At 35.5% G+C, this 19,580-nt stretch overlaps 1 protein-coding gene and 1 long non-coding RNA gene across 4 annotated transcripts in view; both read right to left on the bottom strand.

Moving 5' to 3' along the window:
- LOC107665158 (cytochrome P450 1A1-like) overlaps positions 1–321 on the bottom strand; it is a 5,372-nt gene extending 5,051 nt beyond the window's left edge. For 2 of the 3 annotated variants that reach the window (XM_016455929.1, XM_016455937.1), the window contains exon 1: positions 246–319. The gene's annotated coding sequence lies outside the window, so the exon portion shown is untranslated. Of the gene's footprint in view, positions 1–245 lie in introns of all 3 variants that reach the window. The other variant, XM_016455945.1, reaches the window with a different exon arrangement.
- Positions 322–4,408: 4,087 nt separating this feature from the next.
- Positions 4,409–19,580, bottom strand: LOC107665486 (uncharacterized). The gene is made up of 3 exons (XR_001631553.1): positions 19,570–19,580; positions 12,892–12,893; positions 4,409–4,499 (listed from the first exon to the last, which is right to left on the bottom strand). It is a non-coding gene; the product is annotated as an uncharacterized LOC107665486 (long non-coding RNA).

Below are 19,580 nucleotides of genomic sequence, written 5' to 3'. Positions count from 1 at the left end.
ATATATATGTATATATATATATATATATATATATATATTTAAAGACCATAAATTTTTATCTATATATCCATTTTCTAAAATCTAATGCACACCAGTCAATGAACAAGTGGTACAATATTGTGTAAAAGAAGTAAGAAGAGTTAATTTTTTTATATTTTTGTGTAAAAAAAAAAAAAGATTGAAATTGAAAATTGAAATGAAATCAAATATTCTCTAAAAGAAAGAAGCATTGCCATCAGACTTACCCAGAGCGATCGGACGAATATTTCTCCTCTTCTCAGCTGAATCTGTCTATTCAGAGTCAGTTAGCTCCAGAGGAGTGCTGCAGTGTTCCAGCGGGGAAAACTTTTATAGAGAAGAGCTCGTGGCGATTGGTTGCTCTTCACGTGACGTCACGAAGAGCTGGAGGCTTTGTGAATGGGAGAGAATCAGTGATAGGAGTCAGATTTTATTACAGGGGGATCGATCCCTAGTCGCAACATTAACGGAGAAAATTAGAGTAACTAGAGACTTAATTAAGTTCTCTTGCGTTTCCAAACACACACATATCTAAATGATGTGACTACATATATATATATATATATACATATATATATATGTGTGTGTGTGTGTGTGTGTGAATGAATGATCAACCCTTTAAACCAACAGAACCTTTAAACAAATTTACAATATTTTTACTATATATTTATTAAACTAGATGCATTATTTATTAATATAGATAGGTTAAATAATAATAATAGATTTATGTATCACAAGTCCTAAATAAATACTGAAACTTTAAAAGAACGCTAAGATAAACCTAACAAACAGCATCGCGTGCATGCACCTGTGGCGTGCGGGTTAAAGATTGGCCACGTTGCGTGAGAGCTCGCCCGAGGATGCTGGAGGTGCAACCGAGTTCACTTTACCATCGTTTAACGATCTCTGTCACTTTCAAAGCTGCAAGAACAGATAGTGCTTTTTTTTTTATTGATTCATTTCATGCACGCGCTTGATTTCGGTAGAAACTTTACTTGTTTTTGTTGCATTTCGACTTTATGAAGCATCTCGCTGAATGAGAGTGAAATGCTCTGGCAGCACCGATCAATCATATATTTTCTTTTCGCTCTTCAGATGATTTATATCATCATATTGGGAGGTCTGGTCGTCTTCAGATGATCAAAGACGAGGAACAGATCCCGGGTCAACGCGAGCGGCTTCGTAAGAATCCCAAATATATCATTGCTCGTGCAATTAAGGATCTCTGAAGGAGCTTTGAAGCTCTAGTGAGAAGTTGCCCTTTTGTTGGAGAGCAAAAAAGAAAAAGATTCTAGATCAGCACACGAAACCTAAAACAGCTGCACAAAATATACAACAGAATGTACTTTTATACTTTATAGCCTACTTTTTGCATATTATATGATATAATATATTATATTATGTACTCTTAAAAATAAAGTTTTTTTATTGGCATCAGTCCCATAAAGAGTTTTTAACATCAATTGAACCTTCCATTGCATAAAAAGTTCTTTACAGTGGAAAAAGTTTCTTTAGGTTATTAAAAAAAAAAAAACTGGTTCTATTAAGAAATGTTGACTTAAAGGTTCTTTAAAAATGTATTTTTTTTCTATCAAAAATATTTTTCTTTCCATGCATTTTTCTTTCTTTTTCTATGTGCAAAAAATAAATAAATAAATAAAATCCAATGTTTGAAACAAAAACTGGTATATATATATATATATACATATATATATATGTGTGTGTGTGTGTGTGTGTGAATGAATGATCAACCCTTTAAACCAACAGAACCTTTAAACAAATTTACAATATTTTTACTATATATTTATTAAACTAGATGCATTATTTATTAATATAGATAGGTTAAATAATAATAATAGATTTATGTATCACAAGTCCTAAATAAATACTGAAACTTTAAAAGAACCTTGAAATATATGAAAATAAATGAGTTAAACTTTTTGCCATGTATTTGACGTATATGTGATAACGATAATATTTTACAACATTATAACAGCTGTCTGACCGTTTTTAGAAAAATACTAATCGATGCATAGACTGAGAAATAAATGCGCAATGCGTATTATAGATTAGATATTTACAACTCATAAAAAACTATACAGCTGAGCACAGAAAGAACATGCTTCTTGATGTTTATTTATCTAATAAAACCGTTTTAACAGAAACAGAAGTCAGTGCCATAAATCTTTTTTTGACAATTTCAGCAATTAGACTAAATAAACTGTTTGTTGCAACACATCTGATAATTGCCTGCATATTCGCAGAAGAGTAAATCGACGAAAGAAAGAGTTTTGCGTTGATTTGTAGGGTCATGTTCGCCTGGCACGCGCTCGTAACTCATTAAGCAACAAGTAGAGCATCGCGTGCAAAGGTGTGTGTGTGTATTTGTGTGTGTGTGTGTGTTTCACAGCCCTGCTGCAGATTCCTGCACATCTCATTCAGTGTGTCAACAGGAAAAGCCGCCAGAATGGAGTCAAACCAATGCAATGCGTGTCAGTAAAGCGCTGTCACTGAAATGCATGAAACCCGAACTGCGCTGATTTCTTTGTTCTGCGGTATAGTTTCTCTTGTAAGAATCTCGGTCACCACAGACTGTTATCGTGATTTGAAACACGCTACGATAAACCTAACAAACAGCATCGCGTGCATGCACCTGTTGTTATATATATTACATACATTATACATTACAATATTTGAAGGTTTTTTTTGTCATGTATTTTAATGCATCATACTTTCTGAATAGATAAGTATTATAATGTGTTTACAATTATTCAAAAGATCATAAAGTGCAATATAAGGTGCATTACAAGGCATAATTGATGCATTAAAAACACATTTATTATACATTATATTTAAAGGCTTTAAGTAAAATGTTAACAGTGTTGTTTGTAAGTGGCCTTGAACACTTTACAAATCATAATAACTTATGCAGAGTGAAATTAGAGTGCAAACTGTGAAGAATCAAAAAGTCAAGCCTAAAGAGCAAATGCTATTTTTCATGCAAAGAAATGTTTTTTTTTTTTAGTCTCTATAATGCAAAATCCAAATTAAATCAATCAGTCAATAAAATCGAATCCAAAAACATCAGTGTTGCTTGCATTCGGTCCCTTAATTAATAATTTGAGTTAACTGCACTTAGAGAGACAAACGAGACAGCAGAGACTGAACTCAGAACAGCAACTGGGAAAAAAACATGCCAAAACAGCATAAACATCTGAACACTTAGGCAGTAATGTAGCATGAAGAGTTTGCGTGTGTTTGGAGCCACTATGTCAGTGTTAAAGGCCAAACTAAGAGAGCAAGACACATTTGTTTGCCTTCAGCAGTTAAACTCAAAGGAATCGCACAAGATGAAAGAAGTCAAATGAGTGTGAAGCTTCATCACGCAACACTCGAGCACCTGCCGCGCTCACCTTTACTGCCAGACGAGAGTTTATGATTTAATTAATTCGCTTATTATCAACTCACCAATGCAATGTTTAATGCATTTTATGATGTTGATATCAAAAATGGAATATGTTTTTGTTCTCTTACTTCTTTTTTTCTATCAGTATGGTATGTTTAATGGCAAGTTTGATTAAAAAAGTAATCTAGATTAAAGTAACCTAGATAATGTTACTAACTACAGTTTTCATCATGTAATCTGTAGTCATGCAATGTGTGTGTACTGATATTCTTGAGGCTGAGATGGAAATTCATATTTTTTTATTTAAATAAATGTATACATACTGTAAGATTATATATGTGCTGATATTCTTGAAGCTGAGATTTTTTTTAATTAAAAATGTGCATGTATTATGTAACCTGAATCAATTTGTCTGTACAGATGTCATGCAGTATTTACACTGTGTTCATGTGCGTGCTTGTGTGTGTGTGTGTGTGAATGCGTCCAGATCTTACCTGCAGGGTTCACTGCGAGGGCCGTCCACCTATCAGTGTCATGTTTGTGTCTTTGTGGGCAGGAACAGCCCTGAATGGAGCGAGAGGTTTTGAAGTGTCATGTTTGAAGTACGGCATGAGAAAACAACCTGCCGGCACGCAATCCGGAGCAGTTCTGCACCTGTGACTGCACACCTCCAATTCCCTGCTACACAGAAACACACGCATGCATCCCAGTGCATGCTAATATATCTGCTAAATCATCACTGCATCAAAATATATGCATAAATCTAAAACTATTTAAACTTTCAACACACTTGCATTCATGGGTTTCGTAAACCAACACATATAAGTACCCTTCAAATGCCCTGGGAACTCTTTTCACTGTCCTGCGCTCCTCGTGCAAAGCTACAGTGCTGTTAAAAGTTTTAGGCACTTATGTAAAAATGCTGTCATAAATAGATTTTCTTTATCAATTAACTTCTATTAACTAAATGAAATCAACATTTGGTGTGAGCATCCTTTGTGTTTAAAGCAGCTTTTGGCCTCGGTGCACTTGAGCAGAGTTTCTCAGGAGTTTTGCAGGAGGTTTCTTAAAGCGTCTTGGAGATGATTGAATCTCATGAATCTCAGATGATTGAGGCAGGAGTCGGTGTGTCTGGCTGCAGACCTCGCGTGTGCCCCGAGCCGCCCGTCTTAATAGGATTAGGTTCATGACACTTCACCTGGGCCTTCTGTTTCCCACAGGCTGCAAGGCATGGAGGTCAGAGGTCATGTCCATTACTGTGACATGTCAAAAACACACAAACATCACATCTGCTCTGAACGGTTTAATGCATCTGAACTACAAAACACGGTCACTTTCATTTAAAGATGCAAGCAGGGGCCTTTTGGAAGTATGTGATTAAAATTCTGCACTTTTACTCATGGCCCTCAATGTACCTGAGCTGGAAAAAAAATACAAAAATAAATACAGGGATTTTATACACCTACCCCTAAACCTACCCCTCACAGGAAACTTTCTGCATTTTAGATGTCCCCACCAGAATAGAAACACACACACACACACACACCCACACACACACACAAGCAATATGAATGTGTGAATGAAAGCAATATAAATGAAAATATGAATGAATGAATTATATGTATTTATTTAATTATATTTAATGCACATTCTAAGTAATTGAGGTAGTAACCAGGTTAACATTTACCGCAAGTTGTATTCTGTATACAGTGGTGTATCTGATGACTAAAAATCTTGATAACAGTACAAAACATTCTCTAAAATATAAAGTTAATTAAGTCAAAATAAGTCAATTTCAAGCTTTTACGAGACTCCAAAATGAGAAAAGAAACAATTATTGCATATTCACGCACGCACACGCACACACACACACACACACACACACCTGTTGTTAAAGGAGAAAGAAGTTCTGTAGCCAAAGGCCACATCAAAAAAGATTTGTGTTGATAATACTGTATAACTTTAATGTGGTTACATGAAACTGCATAATTTGAATGATCAGATCTTCAAACATTTTACTCCTGTACACTGTTTTTGTTGCTGAACACTTTGCCAGTCACCTGAGACAAAAAGCAGGTGTAAATGGGGTCTTAATGCACCTTAATACAGATTGTATTGTGTGTACTGTAGGTTATAATGACTTTCAAGGGCTCTAAACAATGAATTTAAGTGTTGTTCAGTAAGTTCTGGATGTGTGCGTGTTGCTTATGTTAAATAACCCTGTTATATAAATGATTTTGTACTCCTGATTAAACGACCTTCACCTTCAGTAAAGCACGACAGAGTACATAGAAATGATCTCTGCCACACTGGAGGAGGATTTTATAAATCAATAGAGACTGAACCCACAAAGAGCGATTTCTAGAAAACATGATATAGTTGAGCATAACCAGAAACGTTTAGTTTCACTGTAAAGATTTCCCACAAAATATTTAAATTATTTAAATATTTTTTTATATAAAAAAAAAACAAAAAAAACAAAACAAAAAAAAAAATATATATTTTTTTTCTAATTTAATTTAATGTGTTACTTGCCATTACCTTTGTAATTAATTGTGAAATTTACTAACAATTTCTGAGTAAAAATAGACCTTCGCTTCATCCAAAATCAAACACTTCTCATATAGTATGCAAAAAAAAAAATCCCCAGTCACGTGAAAGTAACAACATGCAGATGTAGTGCATCCAAATCTCATTTGTAGTTCCCATATATAGAACATACTTTTTAAATGGTTGTGAGGTAATGGTGCATTCAAGTCCTTCCGGAAGGAAGTTGGCAAGTCATAATTACGATATAACAGGTCACTTTGGCGATGCACCTTTTCTACGAATAATTAAATAAATAACATTAAATTAAATTTAAATTAAAATTAAAATAAAAAATGGTGATTAAAGAATATGCATCAAAGTTTTTTTTTGTTTCTTACATTTTGATTAAATTTATAAAGGTGCTGTAAATTTAATCATTGTATATTCTATTCGTATATATCAAAATTGTACAATACTATCATATTTTTATAGATGCAATTTAGTTTTATTTTAAATGACAAAAAATTTATAATTTCATTAATTTCAACAAACGTACCATCCATTTGGAATCTAAATGGATGGTAAGTTAGTTGAAATTAATGAAATTGTCAGAACTACGAAACATCTCAGACACAATGGAAGCAGCATCTAAATTTAGATGCTGCTTCCATTGTGTCTGACATGTTTCGTCCAACACAGAAACTCAGGACTCAGAAAGTCTGAGTTTCCCACTCATAATTATGACTTTATGGTGGCATTTATGTGCATTTTACACGTAAATACAATCTTTCCTACGTGACTTGAATGCACCATAAGTTTAAATTCAAAAGTAGTACCTAATCAGACAGTATGCGATTTCCAATGCCATATTTAATCTCAGACAGGAATGAAAACGAAGTTGTGAGTAGACTGAAGTACAGCACTTTCAGTGGATTTATCCCGATCTCATGACAATTCGTACATATTTTATGAGGTGGCTAAAATCTTTGCTAAAACGTACGTATTTTACGAGTTCCCCAATTTGTATGAATTTGTATGAATGACCACAATAAAACTACAATAAAACTAAATTGCATCTATAAAAATATGATAGTATTGTACCCCGCCCCTAAACCTACCCGTCACTGGGTTTTAGACAAATCGTACAAAATCGTGACATCGTACAACGAATTCGTACGAATTAGCCGTCTTGTAAAATATACACAAATTGGTTGTGAGTTAGCGTTAGTAGATTGTACTGTAGTGTAACACCAATGGAACATCTTTCAGAAAATAACTTTAAAGGCACAATATGTACGTTTTCGCCGCTAGAGGTTGCATTTTCAAAACAATAACAAATGCGAAGCTTGATGACGCTATGAAGAAGCATGTTCCCGGATGAGGTAATGAATACATTTTTTTATTACCTGTACCTTCCACAGTTATTCAAACAGCGAATAAATTATACAGAGAAAGCAAGCAAAGAAAATGTACATTGTCAAAAAACATTATGTCTGACTTCAGTCTAGTGTGAGTTTAAGCACTCTCAAAAAACTCCACTTATAATCAGTAAAGATGTCTATACACTGTTTGATGAATGAATCTCTTACTTACATCATACTTACATCTGCACTTTGTTGTTTATGGTGAGAGAATTCACGTGAGAGCTAAAAAAAAAAGTCTTCTATGGCATCGTGAAGCACCTTTATTTCTAAGAGTGTAGTGTGGATATTATGTCATTGATAGGCGGTAATAACCAGGGACGAGCCATTATTTAAAATTGGAATTTCTCTAGATTTATAAATCCTTGGGAACTTCTGGGATAACTTAACTACAACTGCATGAAATATATCACACTGTGCAAGTCGTTTATGGATATTTTATGATGAAAACTTACATATTGTGTCTTTTGGATGTTGTGAGCTGTGAAAATATATGACTTTTACACAACACGTGCCATTGCACAGCCTCGTTTTCATCCACGTTAAATTCAATATGGCGTCTATTGTTTCTATTGTTTATTGTAGGTCGCTGTAGCCTAATTAATTAATTAATTTTATTTAACTGCGTGACGTTTGAATCTAGCAGGACCTTATAAACATGACAGTAATTTATCAGAAACCTCACAATGTAGTATCTCAGGTTTAGCAAGAACGAGCTTGCCCCATGGGGATCAATAAACTCCATTCATATATGTGTCCCTGCAGCACAAAAGCAGTCTTAAGCAGCACAGGTATATTTGTAGCAATAGCCAACAATACATTGTATGGGTCAAAATTATCCATTTTTCTTTTATGCCAAAAATCATTAGGATATTAAATAAAGATCATGTTCCAAGAAGATATTTTGTAAATTTCCTACCGTAAATATACCAAAACTTAATGTTTGATTAGTAATATGCATTGCTAAGAACTTCATTTGAACAACTTTAAAGATGATTTTCTCAATATTTAGATTTTTTGCACCCTCAGATTCCAGATTTTCAAACATTGTCCTATCCTAACAAACCATACATCAATGGAAAGCTTATTTATTCAGCTTTCAGATGATGCATACATCTCAATTTCGTAAAATTGACCCTTATGACTGCTTTTGTGCTCCAGGGTCACAAATATGTCCGAGCGGTGTGATCCGCGCGAGCGTGAGAATGAAGGCGAGCGGCAAACATCAAAGCGGAGCGCCTCACGCAAGCGCGATTGTGTATCACCTTCTGTTCTCTGGAGGCTCGGCGAGCGCATGAACACGGGCCTCGGAGGACAACAATAGTTGCGTGCGGAATCCAGAGGCAGCCATCAATCTGAGCGGCGCTGGCTTGTGCTGAGTCAGACAAAAACACCGAGAAAACAGCCATGCACTGAAGGGAAAGCAGATATGTGACTGCTTGACACGCAACACCATCACACACACACACACACACACACACACAAAAGAAAACAAGCTGTAAGAAAACAAATAGAGAGTGCAAGTGTTAGAGGGTCAAGTCAACAAATAGATAAAATAGAATTAGAATAGAGAGTGCTAGAGTTAGAGGGTTAACAAATAAAAGAGTTAAACAAATAATATTCCATAGTCTCTTATTAATGAACTCATTAAAACTGCCTGCTTAATAATTAAACATAAAAATAACGTTTAAAATAGTTGATGAATGAAACTGTAATACTTTAGTATTATTGAAATAATATTGCAGTATTTTATTAATATCTTAAATGATTCTTATATGTTGTGTTTTCATTTATAATTTTAGTTTTAGTAACCGTTTTAGTAATTTAGCTGTTTTTTTGTCATTTTTATTTATTTTTTTAAACATCTATACATTTTTATACATTTTTATTTCAGTTTTGGTTTTAGTTAAACAAAATTCAGCTAAATGAAAAGGAGAAATGTTGCTTTGCTGACTAGCTGAAATAAAATACTAATAATATTTTTCCTATTTTATTTTGGTCAAAGTTTATTTTATTTCGAGTTCTAATTTTTTATAGGTTTATTTTTAGATTTAAGTTTAGTTAACTATAACAACCATGCAATTAACAATGCTTTTAAGTAAATATATATAAATATCTGCTATAAATATCTAATCATTAAGCATTTTTGAATAATAATAAACTTTTATTTTTAATTTTAGTTAACTACAACAACCATGGAATGAACATAGCAGAACACTGCTTGTAACTACCCAAATATATATAAATATGTGATATAAATATTTAATCAGACTCACCCAAAAACGAACCCTTGCATTTTTAGAATAATAATACAAAATATATAATATTTATATTAGTTATTAATATTACCATCAATATTTTTTGCCAGGTTTAGCTCCCATCTGGGGACTTTTTTCAGCAATTATGTTACATTCTTACCTGTCGTCTAAATATAGACACATAGACTACAGATGTACCATTATAGTTATAACTTATAAGATATACATTTTTGCATGTGTAGCATAATAATAAAACAAAATCAGTTGTTAATATTAATGAAAACAGGTTGTGTCAGGTAAAGTTAACTGGAAGGGCAATTGTTCAGCAGTTTTGCAGGGTAGTCGACACACACACACACACACACAGAGACACACACACAGAGACACACACACACACACAGACACACAGTGCTCGAACCCTGAACGTTGCGCGGGTTAATCATCGCGTGCAGACTGTGTTTGCTCTCGCTGTGCCAGGGGTCAGTCGGAGGGGGTGGAGGGACAGTGGACGGTCACCCATTTATCAAAACAATCACTGCAGGCACGCTACTGTTGTGTAAATAGCAACGTTGGCTGAGATTTTACCAGCGCGCTTTTTTCAGTCCTTTCAGAAGTCACTGGTTTGAGTTATGTGCTGATCTAATGAGAATGATATTTTTAGAGCGAATATTCTTATTGTGCATGAGGTGAATATGTCAGCGCAGACAATGCTGCTGTCTTCAGGATAAGCAAACAAACAAACAAACAAAAGCGGCAGTATACAGTTTAATGGTTAACGAATTTAAAGTGGCTCAGGTTTGCTGTGCATGCTGGGGTTTTGTACAGAGACACCTATGAGTGATTGTGCAAGCCTTTGAACGGGCGTCAGCTGCAGCTGTACATACGGCAGCAGTGCATATTGTGTGGGCTGAAGCAAACTAATGTAAAGCTCTGTGTGGTATGAGTGTGCATACTAATGTCTGAGCAAAATACTATGCTGCTGATATGGGTTGAACTCTGTAATGCTAACACAAGCCATTTAAAAAAAAAAAAAAAAAAAAAAAAAAAAAAAATTCCACATGAAGAATTAGGTGTAGGGTGAATTGCATGCAAAGAAAAAATGTTGAGTCAGGCTATATATATATATTTATTTGAAATGCACACCTTGTTGCATTTAAAAAATGACTGGCCTACAAAAAGTAGCTAAATTTCTAATTTTTATAATATATAAATCACAGAATATTGGATTTAATATTTTTATCAACTTTCTGTCAGTTAGCACAGGTTTTGTATTTCTTTGTGTAAATGACTGATAGCAGCTCTCACTGATCTCAGTGAATATTGCCAAAATTATCCACAGATAATGTTTTTTCACTCATAAATTGAAGTGCATGAGCTCAGATCATGAGGCCTACGATCAATCAGATCCAAAAAGAAACACAAAACCTGTGCTAAATGAAAGAAAACTAATTCTGAATCCAAAATTTGGTGATAATAGAGATTTTTAAAAGCAATTTTTAAAAGGCTGATTATTTTTGAGCAGCAGCACAAGGGTTAAAAATAAAAATAAAAATAAAAATAAAGGTTATTTCTTGGAACTGATGGTTCCATAAAGAAGCTTCTTTAACATCCATGAAACCTTTCCATTGCACAAAAAGGTTCTTTGTAATGAAAAAAGTTAAAATGTTCTTTACACTCAAGAAAAAATGGTGCTTTTAAGAACTGATCACTGAAAAGGGTTCGTCTACTGCATCACTGTGATAAAACCTTTTGAAACGTTTGTTTTTAAGAGTGTAAAGTGATTTTTTTAGGATCAGATCAAGAAAATCCTTAGAATCCTTCCACATATTACAAAATGAATATTACACAAGATCATGTGTAAAAAATAATTCCTTCCCTAAGGCATGAGAGCGGGCCGGATCGCAGTGTTAGTGTGAGGTTTTGGCCCGATTCTGGTGGTCTGGAAGGACAATGCAGCGGGCATCTCTCAGCGTGAGCCAGTGTTGTTTTTGGCCAGCGCTTAGGTCTCGTCTCCAGAGCCGTGTTGAGTAACTCACTGAACCCGACTCAAGCATAACAAACCCTTCGGCCCGCCTGAGACAGGATGTCCATTTACAGCAGCTACCGAGTGTGTGTGTGTGTGTGTGTGTGTGTGTGTGTGTGTGTGTGTGTGTGTGCACATACATGCACGCTAAGGTCGCCGCTTAGAGGACATGCAAATAAAACTGAAGAAATAATTGAAAATGTGAGGCAAACTGAAGGTCACAGTATTGAGCTTGAGCGAATCATCATCATAATATTGTTGTATGCGTCTGTATGCTGCTGCATATCTCAGGAAACCCATAAAAGCTGTTAATTTGACTGTTCCAGTCAGGAAATCGTATTGTTTACATGTTTATTGTCTTGCGTGATTGATAAACGATGAATGATTGTAATAACTTTTATAGGTTTCCTGCAGGTTTGCACATGCGACGAGTCTTATGCATCCTGCCGGTCGGTTGCGTAATTATAATTCCTGCAGGATTGTTACGAGATCATACCGAAAATAAATAAGTCAGCACAAATCCTGGATAAACTGTTTATATCTGTCGTGCCAAATGCTTGATTTGTCTCTCACGAAGGTCATATTTTTACTGCTGCGAGAATGAAAAAGTCAAAGAAAAGAGGCTGATATTATTGCATTTGTTAATATAACTTGCAAATCCATATTATTTTACATGATCAGTGGTTGTTAAATACAGGTAAAACAAGTGTGTTTTTATGCACTGGTCTATTTTGCTTCCATAACACGTCTTCATTCAGACTAGTGGAAAGGAAACACTAACACTTTATTTAAAGCCATAATGCATTATGAAAGTAGTTTTAATGCATTAGTTATGCCTTGTAATGCACATATACCTTAGCAACCACCCCAAACACCCTAGAAACCACCCAGAATAACCCTAGCAACCACCCACAACACCAAACACCACAGAAACCATCCAAAACACCCTAGCAACCACGCTGAACACCCTAGTAACTAACCATAATACCATAACAACCACCCAGAACATCATAAAACCACCCAGAAAACTCTAGCAACCAACCAGAATGTCACAAAACCAGAATATCCTAGCAACCACCAAGACACCATAGAAACCCCACAGAAGACTGTGTGCACCCTAATACCCACCCACAAAACAGAATTCCACAGAAACCACCCAGAACCCCATTAAAACCACCCAAAACACCCTTACAACCACACAGAATACCCTAGCAACCACCAGAACACCCTCGCAACCACTGAGTACACCACAGAAACCATCCAGAATACCCTAGGAATCACACAGAATACCATAGCAACCACACAGAACACCACAAAACCAAATAAAATACCCTAGCAACCGCCCAGAATACCCTAGCTACCACCCAGAATACCCCAGCAACCACCCAGAATACCCCAGCAACCACCAGAACACTCTAGTAACCACACTGAATACCCTAGCAACCACCAGAACACCACAAAACCAAATAAAATACCCTAGCAACCACCCAGAATACCCCAGCAACCACCAGAACACTCTAGTAACCACACTGAATACCCTAGCAACCACCAGAACACCACAAAACCAAATAAAATACCCTAGCAACCGCCCAGAATACCCTAGCTACCACCCAGAATACCCCAGCAACCACCCAGAATACCCCAGCAACCACCCAGAATACCCCAGCAACCACCCAGAATACCCCAGCAACCACCCAGAATACCCCAGCAACCACCCAGAATACCCCAGCAACCACCCAGAATACCCCAGCAACCACCCAGAATACCCCAGCAACCACCCAGAATACCCCAGCAACCACCCAGAATACCCCAGCAACCACCCAGAATACCCCAGCAACCACCCAGAATACCCCAGCAACCACCCAGAATACCCCAGCAACCACCCAGAATACCCCAGCAACCACCCAGAATACCCCAGCAACCACCCAGAATACTCTAGTAACCACCCAGAATACCCCAGCAACCACCAGAACACTCTAGTAACCACACTGAATACCCTAGCAACCATACAGTACACCATACAAACCACCAGAACACCCTAGCAACCACACAGAATACCCTAGCAACACCCTAGCAACCACCGGGTACACCACAGAAACCACCCAGCACTCTGAATGAAAGAAAATAAACAAACAGAGAGATGCATGAAGTGATTTTTTTCCCACATAAACCCAGGATAGAGTGTGTTCTGTATAAACTGCTGTCACCGCCGGCGAGTGTTGTTCCACCTCCCTCTCTCTCTCTTTCTCTCTTTCTATTGTTCTCTCTGTGTCTCTCTCCCTCAGTCAGGTGGCACAGAGCTACAGACGCCGCACTGTTTCTCACAATCACTCTTCTTCCTCGTCTTGCATTTGCACAAAGATTCTAGATGCTAAAAGTCTATTAAAATGATGCCAAAGGCCGTAAAGTTTCACTTGGTCTGTTTGATTACAGAAGGCCACGAGAGCCGTGAATCTGGAGCCGTGTGTCGGTGGCGAGTTCATCTGAGGTCCTGCAGCAAATGTAATTCACAGGTTTTATTGTGGTGTCATCTGTCAGTGCCTCGTCAAGGCGTCTGATAGAAATGTGCCGTCAGCTCCATCGGCCCATCAATCAAACCCCACCTGCTGATTCTACTTTGACTCGCTTCCAACAAGAAATAGAGCAACAGCCAACTGCCAATAAAGCTCGTCTTCAATTATAAACATAAAGTTGAGAAAATGATGCCCATGTGCTATACTCTTCTGCCCCGGGCTGTCGAGAGCCTTTGGTCTTCAGAACCACAAAAATCAAGACGAGATCAAAACCTGTCTGAGCTCTTCATCAATATCACTCTGTAAAGATGGTATGATTTATTATTTGTTAAAGGAACAAAATGCTGCCTGATGGAGGAAATTATTTTTAATGATGCTTAACTATGGATGAGAAGCAGAGAGATGAAGAGATGATTAACTACTAAAATATGACTAACGTGATTTCAACGCTTATGCCATGACATAAAAAAATAAATAAAAAAGGTAATTGCAACTTTTATCTCACAATTCTGACTTCTTTTCTCAATTCTAAATTTATATCTAACAAGTCTGACTTCACAAAAAAAGTCAGAATTGTGAGATATAAAATCACAATTCCAAATAAATAACTAAATAAATAAACAAATAAAAGAAATCAGACTTCAGATTTAAAAAAAATATATATTTTTTTTTAGTTGCAATTGCATTTTTATTTAGTGGTGGAGAAAAAAAACAGAATTACTAGATATAAACTTATAATTCTGAGAAAAAGTCAGAATTGCGAGATATAAACGTTTAATTATGAGAAAAAAGGTAAAAAAAAAAATCGTATTGGAATTTTGACTTTTTTGAGAAACAGCACAAATTGAGACAAACGTTGCAATTTTGAACACACTGAGGTCCAAACATCATTGAACACCATGAATTTGTATTGTATTAATTTATATTTAACCCATTTACAGTAGTTTTGGTGGTATAAATTAATGTATTTAGGTTGATTCAGTGATATTAAATAATAGTTTTGCTTAAATAAAACAAGGCAATTGTATACAAGCAAGTTTCTCACGATGGGATGAAAAAAAAGTGTAATTTCAACTTTTTATCTTATACAATTCATATTTTTTAGATATGCAGAAAATGCAAAATTAAGATGCAAACTTGCAGTTCTGAGAAAAAAGTGAATTGTGAGACATTAATTTATAATTGCGAGAAAGAAAGTCAAAATTCTGAATTTACATCTTAAAATTATGACTTTTTTCCTCATAATTGCAAGTTTATATCTTGCAGTTCGTTCCCCAGAACTGCAAAAAATTCAAGTTTTTTTTATGAGGAATCGTGAGGAAAAAGTCTAAATTGTGAGATAAAAAGTCATAATTATGCTTTTATTTATTTTTTATTCTGTGGCTGAAACAGCTTCCAAATTCGAGATGTTACCATGTTTAGGTTACCATTTGTTCAGTGTCAGACACGAGGGCGAGTTAATGAAGACAGAATGATCTTTAGTGGGTGAACTATCACTTTAACAACCCCTTAACCCTTTAAAACTGTCTCTGAATGATTCCTCAGATCATGTGTGTTGTTGAGGAGACGTTTGCTGCGACTTCACTAAATAATCAGACGCACCATTTTCACCTGCTGCAAGCAGCTAAAAAAGCCCTACAGTGAATTACTGACCCAAGCCATATAAGCAATCTGTTTTAAACATTAATATGTATTGTGGGTCTCTGATATTCTATGCAAATCACACACATGAACTCGATTCCATTGTTTCTGTCGGAAACAGGCGAAGCCTCGCCTAGGTGTGGTAAGAAAATTGCTTCCTCTCTTTAAACTATATTGGCTCGACTTGTTTCTCTATCAGCTAATGTAAAGAAAGCCAAATGACTAAATGCACAGGAATGCATCACAATACACAATAAACACAAGCTGTGCGCCCTATATAGTGCACATGGGGAATGAAGCGGGTGGTGCACGACTGTTTATTCAGGGACAGACTGCACTGATAAACATTCACATGTTCAGAATGTAAAATGAAGCAATAATGAGAAGTTGCTCCTTAAAGCAAGTCACGCACATGCACACACACACACACACGCGCGCACGCGCACGCACACGCACACACACACACACACACACACACACACACAAACACACACACACACAAACACACTCACACGCACACACTCACACTCACACTCACACACACAGGTTTGTTTTTATGGTTTATGGGGACTCTCCATAGGCGTAATGGTTTTTATACTGTACAGACCGTATATTCTATTGTCCTACACCAACCCTACCCCTAAACCTACCCCTCACAGGAAACTTTGTGCATTTTTAGATTTTCAGAAAAACTCATTCTGAATTATTTATAAGCCTTTTGAATTACGGGGACACTGAAAATGTCCTCATAAATCACCTTCTCGTTGTAATACCCATGTTATTATACAAATTTGTGTCCTCATAAACCACATAAACATGCACACACACACACACACACTCACACAGGACTGACGTCACACTTTCAGAGAAGTGTACAGAATATACAATCAAATCAAGGTGGGAAAGAGGACATGCTGTTCTGTGGCTGCCGCTGCTGTACTTTGCTCCTGTTCAGGTGAAGAATATGTGTCGTGAGATTATTAGGACTTCAAAGACTCCACTGACTAAAGCTGACACTCCCACTGCAGCACAACCTCGCTCGCTCACTCTCTCTCTCTGTTTTTTGTGAATGACAAAGCTCCAGTGACTGACAGCGCTCTATCTTGCTCTCTCTCACATCACACATCGATTGTTCTCATACAGAACATGTGATTGTTTGAAAGGATACGGGACTTTTCTCTTCTTCAGGAGCTGTAAAACTCGTCTTGAGGCTTCAATGAAAGAACGATTAACAATGTTATCAAAGAAAAGAAATGGTAATTTGCATGTGCACTAAATTAATGACTTTCTGTGATTAGAAATAAACTCATAGTTAGGAAACAAAAGGTATAGTTTTAGGTTTTACATATGCATGTATATATGTATCATTTTTTATTTATACAGTACACCTTATACCATATAAATTAAAAATAACGTGTAATATAGTATCTAAAATATTTTGTGTAATCTATCAGCTTCACAGAAATAAACTGAAATATAACAGATATTATTGCAAAATGCATCAGTTATGAAAAACAAACAAACAAACAATGAAGCAGCTCTACAGAAGGAAACATTTTTGTTATTCAGCTCAATTTAGTTTAATAATTGAATTGAAGACACTATATAAAATACACATATTATTATTAGCAGTAGTAGTAATAGCTGTATAGCTGAGTATAGCTGAGTCTATTTGGCCACAAACACTGTTATCCGCCGAGGGAAACCTGTACGTGAAACTGTGACAGTGTTTTAAATGTGAATGGCTCAGTTACTCTGAAAGATGAAGATCTTCACAGATCTCTGAAATGACAAATTTAGATGCATGAAAACACAGATAATGCTCATGTCTGAACCTGCACTGATTCTCCAGCAGAACACACCAGATTCTCCTCATTTTTCTCCATGCTGCCAATCTTCATCTTACAGTTACAAAACAAATGAAAGGTTCAGTATCATCAGACCTGCATGCACGATTCATCATTTCTGTATTTATTAGAGTTTGTCAACTGGAGTTTATGAATTGATGAAAAGCTAATTATATAAAATATAAAATTAAAATAATTAAAAACAATAAAAAAATGATAAAAAGGTTTTAAATACCATTTTTATGATCTTTTTTCCCCCATTTTTTTTAAATAGTTTTTTTAATGTGTCTAGGTTTTACTAAAGTTTTAGTTTATTTAGTTTTAGTAATTTTAGTAAGTTTAACTAAAAAGTGAGAAATTCAACTAGCAACTTGGTAACTAGTTAAAATACTATATAAAGTTACTTTTTATTCATTTATTACTGTTAACGTTTATTTTATTTCAAGTAATAATTAGATTATTTCAAAATAAAATTTTAAATTAAAATGTTCTTTTTTCATTTTATTTTGTTGTTGTTGTATTTTCTTCTCATTTTTATTAGTTTTTATTTTATGTAATCCATATAGTCAAAAGAGGTTTTTTAAATTTTTTTATTTCCATGAAAGTTTATTTATGTTAAGTAATAATTAGATTTTTTTTTTAAATACGTCAAATTTAAATCAATTGAAAATTAAAAAACAAAAACAAATCATAAAACACTTCCTAAAAGTTTTTTTTAATGTACATAATATAAATATAGAAACATTTTGTCTACCTGCTAGTCATTCGTCCAATAACCAACATCAGAAAACTATGAACATGTGAATGTTTGTTAAATTATTGAAAAATTAACCTGAAACACTTTAGCTGAAACAGGTTCGGCTGATGAGTCAGCCATCACTAGTACTAGCAAGTGCTACTAATGCGATCAAACCTTGTGTTTAAAAGGCTGGTCAATAAAACAAATCGCAGTCTATGACTAAACCATTTAATAAAACCGTTTAGGTTGTTGGCATCAAGGAAATGCATGCAGCTTGGAGGAAACGCTGCAGGCATTGTGTTTTGTGTCAGTGTTAATAAAACGACACTGAGCTGCTCAGGAGCCAAGAAGAAACTCACCTATGATCAATGAAGAAATCAAAAACCCCCTCAACCGTCCGTAAATCCTCACGAGGAGAATACGTGCGCAGAAACATCGATTCCCAAGAGACACAAAATAGCATGTGAATTTGCACAGAAAATCACTTATAACAGCGTTGTTGATACGGGCGAGTAGCTGCGTCTAGATAACATCTCAGAGCCGTCAGTTTAAATCTCCATAAATATGGAAACATATCCGGCTCTTCATCTTCAACCTGGAGTCAACAATAATAGCTGGTAAAATCTCATCTGACTTCACTATTCACTCGGTCAAAAGAGGTCAAATCTGATCTGCTTCAACAAAACACAGGCCATATATGTGACCCTGGAGCACCAAACCAGTCGTAAGCTGAATAAATAATCTTTCCATTGATGTATGGTTTTTTATGATAGGACAATATTTGGCTGAGATACAACTATTTGAAAATCTGGAATCTGAGGGTGCAAAAAAATCAAAATATTGAGAAAATCGTCTTTAAAGTTGTTCAAATGAAGTTCTTAGCAATGCATATTACTAATCAAAAATTAAGTTTTGATATATTTACGGTAGGACATTTACAAAATATATTCATGGAACGTGATCTTTACTTAATATCCTAATGATTTTTGGCATAAAAGAAAAATTGATAATTTTGACCCATACAATGTATTGTTGGCTATTGCTACAAATATACCCCAGCGACTTAACACTGCTTTTGTGGATGATTTATTATTGTTATCTCGTATGTTTCTGCTGACATAAACAAAGGAGAAACAGCTTATATGACAGAATCAGCTGTTGATGCGGTTTAGACGTCCTTCTGGA

This window comes from Sinocyclocheilus anshuiensis, unplaced genomic scaffold (genome assembly GCF_001515605.1).
Source record: "Sinocyclocheilus anshuiensis isolate Anshui unplaced genomic scaffold, SAMN03320099.WGS_v1.1 scaffold1303, whole genome shotgun sequence".
Taxonomy (NCBI): domain Eukaryota; kingdom Metazoa; phylum Chordata; class Actinopteri; order Cypriniformes; family Cyprinidae; genus Sinocyclocheilus; species Sinocyclocheilus anshuiensis.
This window is presented reverse-complemented; position numbering and strand designations above follow the sequence as displayed.